Source organism: Geotrypetes seraphini, chromosome 13 (assembly GCF_902459505.1).
Source record: "Geotrypetes seraphini chromosome 13, aGeoSer1.1, whole genome shotgun sequence".
NCBI classification, from domain to species: domain Eukaryota; kingdom Metazoa; phylum Chordata; class Amphibia; order Gymnophiona; family Dermophiidae; genus Geotrypetes; species Geotrypetes seraphini.
Genome location: NC_047096.1, coordinates 81,563,899 through 81,576,419, shown reverse-complemented (window position 1 = coordinate 81,576,419; position 12,521 = coordinate 81,563,899). Strand labels below are relative to the sequence as shown.

The following is a 12,521-nucleotide window of genomic DNA, read 5'->3' as shown; positions in this document are numbered from 1 at the left end:
AGGAACCTCCTTCTTTCATTAAGTTATTATGTTGTGGGTTGGATAGATTTTGAAGTGATCCGTTTTGTGTAAAGTAATGACAAGAGAAGCAGGGGTTTTTTTTTCTTTTTTTAATGGCACAGATATTTTGCATGTATTATACATGCAAAATATCTGCCCAATAAAAAAAAAAGAAAAGCCCTTCCCAAGACCCACAACAAAGCCCCCTCCCTCCCTGAACCAAAAAAAATGGCAGGAGGGATGCCCACCAGTGCTCCCTCTAAGCGGGCGGGTGTTGTGAGCAAACTTTTTTCGCTGTGAGCTTGGGCGCCAGAAAGTTATGAGCCAACTCGCCCGATTCTCCTCTCGCCGCCCTGCCATCTGCCGTACGCCGTGCACTGTGACGAGAAACTTGTGCGCTGCGATGTAAAATTTTGTGCGCCAGCGCACGCCAGCGCAGCTTAGCGGGAACACTGATGCCCACTCCTTCCTGCCACCAGGCGTCCCCCGCCGCCGATCTTATAGCAGGAGGGATGCCCACTCCCTCCTGCCATAAAGGCCCACTCCCTCCTGCCCCCAAAAGCGCCCGACTGACTTAGGCGCCTCGGTCTCCTCCCTTGGAATTCGTATACTTTTTTCTTATGGTATGGTGATATGTGGAGCACGTGCTACTTCAACAACCTTATTGCCAGCAAATAAAAACAAATTATTCCTGATACTATCTGGAGTGGCACAACAGTCAATAGTTAAAAACTGGAAAGATTTCACATTGTTGAATTTTCACTTTCGGTGGAAAACTCTGTGCCTCTTCTATAAATATGAAGCTAATCTAGCTGAGAGATCAGGAAATATGGCATCATTTAAGGACATTTGAAGCCCTTTAGAGGGTTTTTGTAAAACAATGTGTGTGATAGAATGATTGACTTGCCAGACAAATGGGAGGGAGGTAGGGTGGGGGGTTTGGGTTAGGGAGGGGTAGAAAATGTCATGTCTTTTGTAAGAATTTTCTAATGTATGTTTATATATGATTATAGTATATTTGTGTTGCAATTTTTCTGTAAAATGTTAAAACTTAATAAAGATTGAACTAAAAAAAAGGGGCCTGAGGCATCTGAGCCAATCAGGGTCTTAGCCTCCCCCCAGTACATCACATAATGCGCAGGGGAGGGGCCTAAGGCCCACATTGCACAGGAACAGGACGGAGGAGGAGGGTTTGACTGGGCTCCCCTCCTGCACCTGACTTAAAGGTACAGGGAGGGCGGGGGGCCGGAGAGCAGGAAGGAGTGGACATCCCTCCTGTCATCTTTTTGGGGTTCAGGTGGGTCGCCACAATTGTCAGGAATGGGGGTGCGATTGTTCGCGTGTCGGCAAGGAGGGCTGCAGAGGCGGTGGGGGATTTTTTCTTTTTTTAATACATGCAAAATATCAGTGCCATGAAAAACAAACCCAGCAGACCTGTTGGTAACACAGTTACTGATAGGTCTACAGCAGTTGGGTTTTAGGATTGTAAAACCCGATGCAAAATAGTGAAGCAAATGTAAGTGAATCAATCGGTTGTCTATTTTGCATGACAGGATCTGAAAATGGGCAATCGAGGAGGAAAACACACAGTGGGCCATTATGTGAATCAGGTTGGTTAGCAGCAATCGTTGCTAAACCTGTGATGGCTGACTTTAGTGAATTGGGGCCATAATGCTGTCTCTCTTCTCCCTCAAACTAACCCCTCTGCTGCTGACAGCAAATGAACTTGATTTATAGCAAGGGCAACAGCTGTGTTTCATAAGCCTACATCCGCATGTGTCCGTCTCTGCTCTTATCTGGATCGTTGAGCCATCAAGAAGATTTTGCTACAGGAAATTTTTCATAACTGTCATTTGTTGCCACATTATAAACCATTAGACCTCTAATTAGTATGTGGGTTTTCATTGTTTTGCAATTTTAATATACAGTAATAGTACCTTTCCCAAGCAGGAGTTAAACCACTACACTCAGAAATGAAAACAGGAAAAGGGCTGTGACAAAAACAGGGAAGCAACATTTGGTTCTCTCATGACCTTCAGATTTCCACCAAACTCCAAGAAGGAAAGCCCCTTGAGATCAGTGCTTTCTCATTACACAGACAATACCTAAAGTTGTAGACATCCGTTGCAAAATCTGAGTCCGATGTTCCACATTAGGCTGCAGCTGTCATTTCCTTAAATCTAATACACAACTCGTTTAAGGAGACTAACCTCCCAAGGTGTATACACTCCTCCCTCCATATTCACGGGGATTAGAGGCAGAGCCGGCCTGCGCAATATGGAAAATTTGCGAATAACTTTTGGGACAACTCTGGCCCACCCCCGCCTCCCTCCTGGACCTTACCTGGTGGTCTAGCGGTGACACAGGGCAGGGGCAATCTTCCTACGCTCCTGCCCCGTGCAGAGCCATCATCAAAATGGCTGTCATGAGTTCCGGTTGTAGTCTCGAGACTGCAACTGGAACTCATGGCAGCCATTTTGATGATGGCTTTGCACAGGGCAGGAGCGTAGGAAGATTGCTCCTGCCCCGCGTCACCGCTAGACCACCAGGTAAGGTCCGTGCATGGCCAGGTGGTTGGTGTGCAGCACAATGTGACGAGTGGCGTTGTGGACCTCCACCTGCACATTCAGCAGGCTCTCCTCCAGCATCACGGGCTGGCTCACTTTGGGCTTAAGGTGCAGAACTATGGCAGAAGGATGCAGGGCTGGGGTGAGGAACAGGGTACCTTCTCCTCTGGATCCTCCTGTAAGCTCTCCGGCTGCTTGTCCGTGTAGGAAGATTGCTCCTGGTAAGGTCTGGGGAGGAACAGTGCAGAGCATTCAGTGCGGCTCCCTGTGCTAATAACCACTATCACACTTTAGTAAAAGGTGGGGAGGTTTTATAATGGCTTTGAGTGAAAATGTGCACTCTTGGTGCATTCAAAATACAACAAACGAACTAAAAAAAAAAATCCTGAAAGTTATATTAGTTTTTTGAGGGTAACTGTATTTTAAAGTTAAATATGAGCCAAGGAGACTTTACAGAGTCAGTTAGAATGAGGTTCATATTAAAACAGCATATTATAAAAATAACATTGAAGTCAATTGGACAAGAGGAACCTTAATAATGATGATTGCCAAATCTAGTTTTAAAGAATTTACTATGTTATAAAAATAATTTTTACTCTAAAATAGCAACCTGGCGGCAGATAAAGCCCAAAATGGCCCATCCAGTCTGCCCCTCCACAGCATCCCCATCTCCTCGTCTCCCTAAGAGAACTCACGCTATCTTGAATTCAGATATATTCTTCTTCTGTTCCATGCATCTACCACCCTTTCTGTAAAGGAGTATTTTCTTCACATTACTTCTGAGCCTATAACCTCTGAACTTCATCCTATGCCCTCCTCTTCCAGAGTTTGCCTTCATTTGAAAAAGACTCACCTCCTATACATTACCACCACAGAGACATTTAAACATCTCTATCATATCCACTCTTCTTTCACAGTATACTGTACATATTAAGTTCTCCAAGTCTGTCCCCTTATGATTTATGACAAATACTACTAATCGATTTTGTAGCAGCCCTCTGGTCTGCTTCCATCCTATTTATATCTTTTGGAAGATTTGCTGTCTAAAATTGCACATAATATTTCAAATGGGGCCTCAGCAGAAGCTTATAAAACAGCATTTTCACCTCCCTTTTCCTACTGGCTGCACCTTCCTGGCTTTGAACATCACCTTTTCTAACTCTTGACAACTTGAGATCATCAGACACGTGTCCCTATACCACATCGGATGCCGGAACAGAGACGCTGCAAGCCACAAATTGGAAATCCAGCTGAGCCCCTCCCAAAGCATTCTTCTGCCCTTAAAAGGCCCTACACCGAGATGAGCGTCCTCCCGCTGAATGGCCATGCCAATGGGCCCTTCGAAGAGACAAAGCGGAACACTATGCTAGAACCTCATCAGAGCCTATACAACCCACAGAACTGACAACAGGGGTATGACTTTCTTCCCTGTCCACTTTTGCTCCCTCCCTTTATATTACAATGTTGATGACAAAGGTAGAAATAAGATAAATAAATCAAATAAAGTTTTTTATCCCTAACTTCATACATACTAGGGATCTAATACCAATATACATAGGCAATAAACTTGGAAACATACTAACTTAAAAAGCTTAATCCTAACTTGTAAGGTTATAGAAAGAGTTTTGAAATAGAGGTTAGAAGGGTACCGTTTTAAAGTGCTCGAATATTACCCAGCCATATTATTGCAGGTACAGCTGGTATAGCTCTAAGTGTATCTCACCAAAAATACAGACCTATAGTGCTTTAACTCAGACCTTGCTGCTATAAACTTCTTCCTTACACTGCCTTATACTAATACCAAATGCTGTGATTTCTACTCGCCTATTTCTCGGCAACAACCTTCTTCTCAACATGTACCCCAGTACTGACTGGTTAAATGTTACATCAGGGAGTGCTAGGGAGGTAAAATTCCTAGATGTCATAAATTACTGCTTCTTGAAGAAACTGGTCCGGGAACGACAAGAGGGGGAGCTATTTTAGATTTGGTCCTTAGTGGAATGTAAGACATAGTACAGGAGTTAACTGTGTTGGGTCCGCTGGGAAACAGTGATCATAACATGATCAAATTTGAGCTGATACCGGGAGAACATCACAAAAGAAATCTACTGCAGGGGCATTCAATTTTCAAAAGGGTGACTATGAAAAAATGAGGAAAATGGTTAAAAAGAAGCTAAAAGCATCAGTTACAAAGGTTAGGATTGTAAACCAGGTGTGGATGTTATTTAAAAATACCATCGTGGAAGCCCAGACCACATGCATTCCACATAGAAACATGATGGAAGATATAGGCCAAATGGCCCATCTAGTCTCCCCATCTGCAGTAACCATAATCTCATTCTCTCTCCGAGAGATCCCACATGTCTATCCCAGGCTACTGGGATCGATGGACCTTTGGCCTGACACAGTAAAGGTATTCTTATGTTCTGCCTCTTGTGATCATGCCATATTTGATTCTGTAATAATCACTATTGCCAAGTGGCTCCTAACAATAGTCTCTGGATATGACAGGAACCGTTGGTAATTAAAAAAAATGTATTTGAACAATTAAAACATCTGTATGAAATGCTACACAAACTGCCAATTGCTTGGATTATTCATTTCCCCTTTTTTCTTTTACTCTATTTTTTCATTTTTATCACCTTATTTTGATTATTTTTTAATTATTTGTCATTTATATATACACATAAAAAACACTGAGTATACGGAAAACAGTCTAGCCACACACAAAAAAAATAGAATCTACAATTCCAAGCATCATAAAAAATTAAACAATACATAAACTTTTAACAGTTCTCATTTTAGAAGGGACAATGTAAAATATCAGGAGTGACAAATTATCTATCTACTATATAATAAGAAGGAAAGGAAATGTATGTAAAATAGTACTGGCTCATCTTCCTAAATTAATATAACCTAAAGAAGGAATCATTTGGCACTAGACATTACTACACCCTTCCCTTCTAGGAAAAATTGTAACTGAGAAAGCTCATAGAAAATATATTTTGATTTATTTATTTTTTTGTTTAGATTCTGGTTAGGTTGCTCACCATTTTTATGTCAAGGTTCTACATCATAGTTTCAAGTTTATTAAATTTTTGTTATGTACGCAATATCAAAAACTTCAAAGCATATAACATTTTAAAAATGGGAGATAGAACAAAACTATTTTACATAATTACAATAAAATTATATCCATTCTAATACATAAGGTGAGAGGGGTGAACTACAATCTTTAAAGAGAGAAAGAAAACATTTAGAGGGAAACACATTTGGTAGGTAACACAAAAAGGAAAAAAAGAAAGGAAAAGAAAAAAGATGAATCTATAATATATACAGCAATCTAATTTAGATCTAAGAAGTTTGGTGATTTGTGAAATTGTGTTGTCTATTTTTCAAAAGCGTCCTTAAACAAAAAACTTAAGGAACGCTTGAATTTTTCTAAAGAAGATTCATTATGTATATAAATTGGTAGATTGTTCCAAAGCTGGGGGTGCTATAACTGAGAAAATGGTAGATCTTCTGGTTCCTATTATCTTTAAAGAAGGGATAGTCAATAGCTGTTGTTGTGTTGATCTCAATGCCCTGGATGGAGAATACGGTATTAAGAAACGATGTAGAAAAGTTGGAGCTTGAGCTTGTTGAATTTTAAAAGTTAACAGTAAAATTTTAAAGGTTATTCTATGTGTGATTGGTAGCCAATGAGCTGCTTGTATAAGTGGTGTAACATGATCGTATTTTTTGGAGTTAGTGATAATTTTTATTGCTGTGTTTTAGATTATCTGTAATCTTCTTATTTCTTTTTGTGTTATGCCCTGATATAAAGAGTTACAATAATCCAGCCTTGAAATGATTAATGAATGTATTAGAATGTTAAGGGCCTCGGGCTTTAATGTAATGTAATGTAATTTATTTCTTATATACCGCTAAACTCCGTTAGGATTCTAAGCGGTTTACAGAAAAATAGACAATAGGGTGCATTCAAATTATAAGTAAAATAGGTACTTAGAAATTCCCTTACTGTCCCGAAGGCTCACAATCTAACTAAAGTACCTGGAAAAATGACAATTAGTAGAGTAATGAAGAAATAAAATAGAGAATAGATGAGAAAAATAAGAAAATAAACATTCTAATAAGACTACAATGATCTAAAGGACTTTGAAAGGTTGAAAAAAGAGGGGAGATAAGAATAGATGCAGAGGGAGAACCGTTGAAGCAATAGAATTTTGATAAGGATCTAATGAGATGTAATTTATAAAAACAATTTTTAACCACTGAACTAATCTGGTCATGATAGGTAAGTTCCTGATCTAATGTTACTCCCAATATTTTTGTTGTAGTTACTTTTTGAAGAGGGGTATTGTCTAAGAGAATCTGTGATGAAAGTGTAAGATCATTTTTCCATGGGAAAAACATTACGGAAGATTTGGTTGCGTTTAATGCCAACATATTATCCTTTAGCCATTGGCTTATTTGTTTTAGTTTGTTGTTTATGGTTGTTATCTCATTGAGATCTACTGTATTTAAGGAAATAGGAAATTATCAAGTGCAATACTTATTCCATCCCTTCGTTCCCTTTAATACTCCAGGCACTTTTTGCATTCTCATTCATGTAGCACTCTTTTCATTCTTAAAGATAGTCCATAAGAGCATTGGTTTTTTTTTTTAATACATAAGTAAAATAAATAGTATTACCACCATCGTGAATATATGCTTTGCACTCACAGTATTTGGTATACCTTTGTCTTTTAATCACAATCATTTCTGCATTAATTTCCCATTTCACGTCTGCATGGCACAGTTTCTTTCAGTCCACCATTGGCACATCACAGATATAACACTCACGTTATTTCAATCTCACAGTTAAGACTCCACGTTCACACATTAATTTTTCACTTAGCACTACTTAATTAACATTTCTTTGGATTTATTCTCTTTTTCAAAGGACCCCTTTAGGGCCAGGAGCTAAATCACAGACCATGTAGGGTCGCTATAGTTCATTATCCTTGTGAACAACTGATAATTCGAGCAATCGGCAGTTTGTGTAACATTTCAGATTCAAACTAACAGTTCCTGTCATATCCAGAGACTATTGTTCCACTTGTGTTGTTTTAAAATCACCAGTCCTCCTTTTTTCATTGTTGTTGATCTCCAAGTGACTTCTAACGCCACTCTTTACAAGTAAGGATCCTCTGGGCTTATTCCATTACCTCCATTGGACAGCTATTGTTTGCATCCACCATTATTTTCCATAAAATGTAATCTGCTGATTTGCACCCAGTCAGGCTGAATTCTGGTTATATAATTAGACACAAAACAATTTAGGAGACATAAAATCACTAAGGATCTTTATGGCTATTATTGCTGCTTTGCTTTTGGTGTGCTCATTTGACTAAGCTAAATGTGTTCCTAGTCTGCCTAGTCTATGGTTGCTCAATGCCAATGTAACTTTTCAAAACGAGCCTGAAACAATAATAAAAATCATATAACTTAATGCCAAATATTCTATCAACAAATGGCTTAGAGGTCTATAAAATAATGAGTAGAAAGGGTAGATGTGAGTCACTTGTTCACTCTTTCCAAAATACCAGGACTAGGGAACATGTAACATGAAGCTACTAAGTAGTAGATTTAAAACTGGAGAAAATATTTCTTCACACAACATGTAATTAAACTCTGGAATTCGTTGTCAGAGAATGTGGTAAATCGGTTAGCTTAGCAGGGTTTAAAAAAAAAAAAAAGTTGGGATAATTTCCGTATGCCATTATTGAGATGGCTTGGGGAAATCCACTGCTTAAAATCTGTTTTACTTGGGATCTAGCTAGGTACTTGGGATTTGGGGTGGCCACTGTTGGAAACAGGATACTGAGCTTGATGGACCTTTGGTCTGTCCCAGTATGGCAATTCTTATTTTCTTATGTACCAAGCGTAAGAATACCTGAACTTCCTGTACCATGTGGCTCAAGCTTACAACAGTGAGCTGAACCACTGCAGGAAAGCAACATGAAGGAAATTGGAAGCAAGAAAGAATATTAGACTGGGTAAAGTTTTGGTAGGGGGGGGATGAGAGACAGTGAACATAAGAACATAAGAAATGCCTCCACTGGGTCAGACCAGAGGTCCATCGTGCCCAGCAGTCTGCCCATACGGTGGCCCAACAGGTCTAGGACCTGTGCAGTAGCCCTCTATCTATACCCCTCTATCCCTTTTTCCAGTAGACTGAGATTAGGTGAGAGGGTTTTGCAGCCCAAATGCATTTCATAGCAAGTCCCACCCATAAACTAACAAACACTTCCCTGAAATTGAACGGTCTAGACTACTCTATCAACCCCACCATAAAAATCCTTGGAGTCCTCCTAGACAGATGCTTGACCTTCGAAGATCATACCAGTGTCCAGGTGAAAAAATGTTTCTGCTCCCTCTGGAAACTTCGCACCATTAAACGCCACTTCGACCACATCTCCTTTCGTCTTCTGGTCCAATCACTAATCCTAAGTATAAGGGACTATTGAAACATCATATACCTGGGATCCTATAAAAACACCATCAAATGTTTAAGAATAGTTCAAAATGCTGCTGTCCGCCTCATCTTCGGCCTCAAAAAATATGACCAAATAAGCCCCTACTACACTAAACTCCATTGGCTGCCGGTGGAGGCAAGGATCATCTTCAAATTCGCCTGCCTCTGCTTCAAAACCTTAGCAGGCTCTTCACCAATCTACCTATCGGAGGACCTTGAAATTGCAGGCGCCCCCCCCCCCCCCCCCGTACACGAAACACCTACCTGTTTTCCTTTCCTTCCCTGAAGGGCTGCCTCTACAAGAAATTCCTTGACAGATCCCTAGCATTCCAAGCGGGCAAATGGAACAAATGCCTCACAACCCTCATCTCCAATTCCCCCCCCCCTACCAAATGTTCAGGAAGTCAATCAAAACCTACCTTTTTGACAAATTCCTCTAACTTCTCCCCCCCCCTCTTACTAGCCTCCTCCTCTAATTCCGACTTACCTCCAGACTCTCCGACTCCTCCAATTCTGTTAGCCACTAAATGACTTAACAAAATGGATCACTCAATCTAACTAATTATCCCTTCTTCATTACTCCCCATACTAAATGCCTCTGCTTTGCCTTATCGAACACTGCAGTATGTATCACCGCCGTATGTAACACTGCTGTATGTAATATCGCTGTATGTAACTTACAGCAAATGTAACTTCATTGCAAATGTAACCTAGCTGTAAAAATAACTTCACTGTAAATGCAGCGTCGCCGAAAATGTAACTTCGCTGTAAATGTACAGTCTCTTCATCTGTTAAACGCATAGAACTTCCATGGTAATGCGGTATACAAGAATAAAATAATAATTATTATTATTAAATGTTAGCTGCCAAATTCAGACCATTCCTCAAGTTCTCTAAGTCCTTCCTCATGTTGTCCACAACATCAAGGATGTCTACTATATTACAGAAAAAAGGTGCAGCATGGATAGGGGGTAAGGGGAGAAGAGGAACAGAAAGAAGGTGCAACATGGATGGGAGGAGGAAGATAAAGAAAGAGGATGTGGTATGGATATGGGGATGGGGAAGAGAAACACAGAAAGAAAGTGCAGCATGGATGAGGGAAGAGAGAGGCACAAAGGAAGAAACGAGATGTTGTGTGGCGAGGGGGAGAGAAGGATGAGAGTGAAAGATTGGGAAATAAGAGAATGGGAGGGCCTGGCTGAGGGAAAGAGATGGAAAGCAGTACAAAAGAGTTTGATAATTGACCTATCCAGTTTACTGGATATTCAAAGTGAATATACAAGAGGTCTGCATGCATTATGCAAACCTGTAAATATTGTGAAAACCAGAATGCCAGGGCATGTCCTTGGGACTGGTTTGAGAAAGACATTTAAATTATTGAATTGTATTTGACCCCCAAGGCAGGGTGCAGAGCTTATGGGAGGTTGGGCAGGGACAGTGTAGGTAGGAGGTGGGGGCACCAAACCTTAAAATTGGTCTGGAGTGTCACAATCTCTTGAGCTGGCTCTGCTGACAACAATCACCAGACTTTGCCTAAAAACTAGTATCTACATATAACACAAAAACCACAGATTCAGCAAAGTTTGTCCTATACTAGAGAGGCACCATTCTTATTGATCTTGCTACAAGAAATTAAAGTCAAATGGTCCCTTCAATCTTACCAGTACACATAAGAGGACATTCAAAATTAGAAGAAAAATATACTATACAGTCAAGAAATTGAAATGAAATCATTTCAATATATTCTCATGAATAAACATCATTAGAGCTAACTGAAGACAAGAAAACCTCAATTTTTCAATTTAGTCACTGAGATGAAAGGTAAGCAGGCTTCTGTTGACTTTTCCCACATGTGGAAAAAGAGAGAGAGATAGATAAAGACACGGCTGTGCTTAAGGCTCATATGGGTAACAAGGGTCTAGAGCAGTGGAGGTCAAACTGTGCCTCCTGGGGGGGGAGAGAAGCACCGGCAGCACCCCCAATGGCCGTCACACACACCTGATGATGTCACACATGCGCATGATGTCATCACGGCGCTATCCGCGCACTTCCAGTCTTGAGCCTGCAAAGTTAATGACAACTCCCGTATGTGGAACACACGCATAAAGCAGTCAAAGAGTGCCAATGAAAAGCTCCTTGGCGTGGATGCCTATCAATGGCGAAAGGCCGAGGGTCCCAAGAGGGCCCCGAAATGCTTACCTCCCTTCCGAAGCAGGGAAGCCGACGGCCGGGTCTGTCCACGGAAAGCCTCGCAGCTCCAGCGCCCCCTCGTAACTGGCATGGAAGCCGGACCAATCAGCAGCGTCGCTCCTGACGTGACGTTCGCCGAGAAGAGCCGCGCCGTTCCGTCCACTGCTGCCACCTCCCTCCCTCGCACGAGCCTTTGCCATGACGTTCTTTTCGTGCGCGCTCACGGAGGGGGGAAAAGCCACTGACGGGAACGGCCTGCTGGAAATCAGCAGAATTACTGGCACCGATGACGTCGCTGCTCGCTGTCAGAGCGACAAACGCTGACCACGTGACCCGATGGCTTCTGACGTAATGATGTGTTTGATTGTTGCTCTCTGATTGGCCGAGCGTGACTTCCAAAGAAAGATCAAGGTTGTCAGCCTCTTTCAACGTTTCTTTTGCACCAGGGATCAAATCCGATCTGTGTCCGGGGAGCTGATTAACAAATCGCCCTCATACGAGTGCCTGGATCGCTCTATAGCAGGGATCACAATCCAGTCAGGTTTTCAGGATTTCCCCAATGAATATGCATTGAAAGCAGTGCATGCACATAGATCCTGAAAACCCGACTGGAGGGACCTGCTCTAGAGCGACCCCCAACGCATGCGCTGGCCCTCTGTGCCCAGCAGAGCAGGACATTTCCTTTTTTTTTCTTCACAAGCCCATGGGTTAAGAGTGGCGGGAGAGATTCGGGGTTGGGAGCAGGGCGGCAGAAAGGACCTGAGCAACTGGTCCGCAGCAATCGCTTATTTTTGGATCAGTCAGTCCAGTCGGTGTTCCTCTGTTTGAATGCCGTTCCCCCTCATTTGCATGCTGGATTGGAGGATGATCGGGTCAGAAGCTGATCGGTGGGCTTAGTGAATCTAGCCCTAGGTCCACAAATTAATGTAGTTTGACAAGCATTTTATTAAAAGAAGGTGCTATGGTAGTTACTCCTTATTTTTTAACATAGAAGCCAGCTCTGGGGTGCTTGAGCACCCCTAATATTTAACAACCTCTTTGACTATGTCCACGGACAAGTAATTTATATTGGGTTTAGCACCCTCAATCATTCTGAAAAGTTGGCTCCTGTGATTTATAGTACAGTGATTTTCATACTGTATTTCAAGCACTGCTTATGTCATGCTTTGATTATTGTAAGTACCTGGAAGTGTTCTGAGCAGCAATTGGGAGGGGGGTGCAAAGATGAGCAATTTTTGAAAAGT

At 41.5% G+C, this 12,521-nt stretch overlaps 1 protein-coding gene across 7 annotated transcripts in view; it reads right to left on the bottom strand.

Moving 5' to 3' along the window:
* The window catches only part of STAT3 (signal transducer and activator of transcription 3), a 160,184-nt gene extending 148,776 nt beyond the window's left edge, over positions 1 to 11,408 (bottom strand). For 2 of the 7 annotated variants that reach the window (XM_033917771.1, XM_033917774.1), the window contains exons 1-2: positions 10,749 to 10,937; positions 2,726 to 2,795 (exon numbers count right to left, since the gene is read on the bottom strand). The gene's annotated coding sequence lies outside the window, so the exon portion shown is untranslated. Of the gene's footprint in view, positions 1 to 2,725; positions 2,796 to 10,748; positions 10,938 to 11,286 lie in introns of those variants that run through there. The other 5 variants (XM_033917769.1, XM_033917770.1, XM_033917772.1 and 2 more) reach the window with 5 other exon arrangements.
* Positions 11,409 to 12,521: the final 1,113 nt, after the last annotated feature.